This window comes from Protopterus annectens, chromosome 1.part0 (genome assembly GCF_019279795.1).
Source record: "Protopterus annectens isolate FY-2018-M chromosome 1.part0, PAN1.0, whole genome shotgun sequence".
NCBI classification, from domain to species: Eukaryota; Metazoa; Chordata; order Ceratodontiformes; family Protopteridae; genus Protopterus; species Protopterus annectens.
This window is the reverse complement of record NC_056725.1, coordinates 1,730,637,575-1,730,640,539: the sequence shown is the minus strand read 5'-3', so window position 1 is coordinate 1,730,640,539 and position 2,965 is coordinate 1,730,637,575.

The following is a 2,965-nucleotide window of genomic DNA, read 5'->3' as shown; positions in this document are numbered from 1 at the left end:
CTACATCTTATAATAACAAACATCCAAGAACTGTCACTAAAAACATGAGCAACGTGAAGAACCCACACCAGGAGAGTGCAGTGAAGAAAGAACTACATCTTATAATAACAAACATCCAAGAACTGTCACTAAAAACATGAGCAACGTGAAGAACCCACACCAGGAGAGTGCAGTGAAGAAAGAACTACATCTTATAATAACAAACATCCAAGAACTGTCACTAAAACATGAGCAACGTGAAGAACCCACACCAGGAGAGTGCAGTGAAGAAAGAACTACATCTTATAATAACAAACATCCAAGAACTGTCACTAAAAACATGAGCAACGTGAAGAACCCACACCAGGAGAGTGCAGTGAAGAAAGAACTACATCTTATAATAACAAACATCCAAGAACTGTCACTAAAAACATGAGCAACGTGAAGAACCCACACCAGGAGAGTGCAGTGAAGAAAGAACTACATCTTATAATAACAAACATCCAAGAACTGTCACTAAAAACATGAGCAACGTGAAGAACCCACACCAGGAGAGTGCAGTGAAGAAAGAACTACATCTTATAATAACAAACATCCAAGAACTGTCACTAAAAACATGAGCAACGTGAAGAACCCACACCAGGAGAGTGCAGTGAAGAAAGAACTACATCTTATAATAACAAACATCCAAGAACTGTCACTAAAAACATGAGCAACGTGAAGAACCCACACCAGGAGAGTGCAGTGAAGAAAGAACTACATCTTATAATAACAAACATCCAAGAACTGTCACTAAAAACATGAGCAACGTGAAGAACCCACACCAGGAGAGTGCAGTGAAGAAAGAACTACATCTTATAATAACAAACATCCAAGAACTGTCACTAAAAACATGAGCAACGTGAAGAACCCACACCAGGAGAGTGCAGTGAAGAAAGAACTACATCTTATAATAACAAACATCCAAGAACTGTCACTAAAAACATGAGCAACGTGAAGAACCCACACCAGGAGAGTGCAGTGAAGAAAGAACTACATCTTATAATAACAAACATCCAAGAACTGTCACTAAAACATGAGCAACGTGAAGAACCCACACCAGGAGAGTGCAGTGAAGAAAGAACTACATCTTATAATAACAAACATCCAAGAACTGTCACTAAAAACATGAGCAACGTGAAGAACCCACACCAGGAGAGTGCAGTGAAGAAAGAACTACATCTTACAATAACAAACATCCAAGAACTGTCACTAAAAACATGAGCAACGTGAAGAACCCACACCAGGAGAGTGCAGTGAAGAAAGAACTACATCTTATAATAACAAACATCCAAGAACTGTCACTAAAAATGGACAAATTTGAAAACAAAATGGATATTATCAAACAAGAATGCAGTAAACAACTAGAATTTCTAAATGCAATAGTAAAAAAACAAAACAAAAAAAAACCCCAATCTGAACAGATTCTTGCCTTAGATGAAACAGTAACTGACCTGGATACTAGAGTGATAGAAAATGAACATCACAATGAATTTCTTCTGAAACAAAACACCAAGCTGATTGAGAAGCTGGAAGACCTTGAAAGTAGATCAAGAAGGAATATATGGAATTCCTGAGAAAGAAGAGGGTGCTAACATGATTCAATTCCTCAATAAGCAGTTTTCATCAGCACTAAACATGTCTGAATCCCTCTGTTTTGGAACTGAGAGGGCTCATCAGTCCCTGGCAAATCCAGCTTCATCTCTGAGTTCATCTAACCCCAGGTCTATAATAGTTAGATTTCTTTCCTCACAAGACAAGAACTTAGTGCTGAAATCAGTTTGGACTAATTCCCCTATCAAGATGGGTGAAAAAGTTGTCCATTTTGACAATGACTACACCTCTACAGTCATACCCAAAAGAAAGGAGTGTGTTCCTCTAAGTCCTTGAAAAAAGCCAATATTAAATCTCAAATTCTTTTCCCTGCAAGAATAAAAATCACATTGCCAGAAGGAGTAAAGATCTTTGATTCCCAACAAGAAGCAGTAGAATTTATCCAAAAGAAAATACTGTCAGACATAAAAGAAATGGAATGGTCATCCCAGAGTTTGAAGAGACAAGCAACAAAAAATGGATGATCTGTGAAGGAAGGAGCAAACAAAACTAAGAAACTAAAGGACAAATGAATACATTCCTTGTAATTGTAAATACTTTGTTTTATGAATCATAATATATTTGATTCTGGAAAATATACTGTAGGGTAATATGAATCATCTTTATTATTAACTTTCTCTTTTTCTTTCTATATCTACTTCTAATTACATATAGTACTAAGTATTTAAATAACATTCTCTTCTTTCTTCCTATTCCTTTTCGTTACTAATGTTCCTTTTCTCTCTTTTCCCCACTCTAAGTAATTTACATACTTTTCCCTTTTAAATAACTACAAATGATATATGTCTTCTAATTCTTCAGTAATAGTATAATTTGACTTAATACCAAAGTGAATTTTTTTCTAGTGGGTTAGTGGTAGGGTAACAATATGTTTCTGATTAGTGTTTTTAACTAGATGTTTTAGACTCTTTGTTTAGACACATGTAAACATTAATACAGTACATTAATGGTGTCTTATAGATGGCTAAGTATAAGTTTACACACACACACACACACACACACACACACACACACACACACACACACACATATATATATATATATATATATATATATACATACACTAGGCTCTTCCTTTTATCGGTGGGTAAATCATTGAAATGTTATAAAATGATTTCTGATTTGAGGCAGCTGTTACTTCTAAATAGCTGTTTTTATATGAAAGGGTTTATTTTTTCATGCTGATGGTGTTTTGTGAGGAAGCTGGTGGTCTGTGTGACTGTTCTCATTGTGGAGATTCATGACATGCACTGACCAGGCAGCATGAGTGTTTTTTTTTTTTTTGCTTTCTGTAAACTCTAAAAGCTTCAAGATTTGATTTCCCACCGAAAAT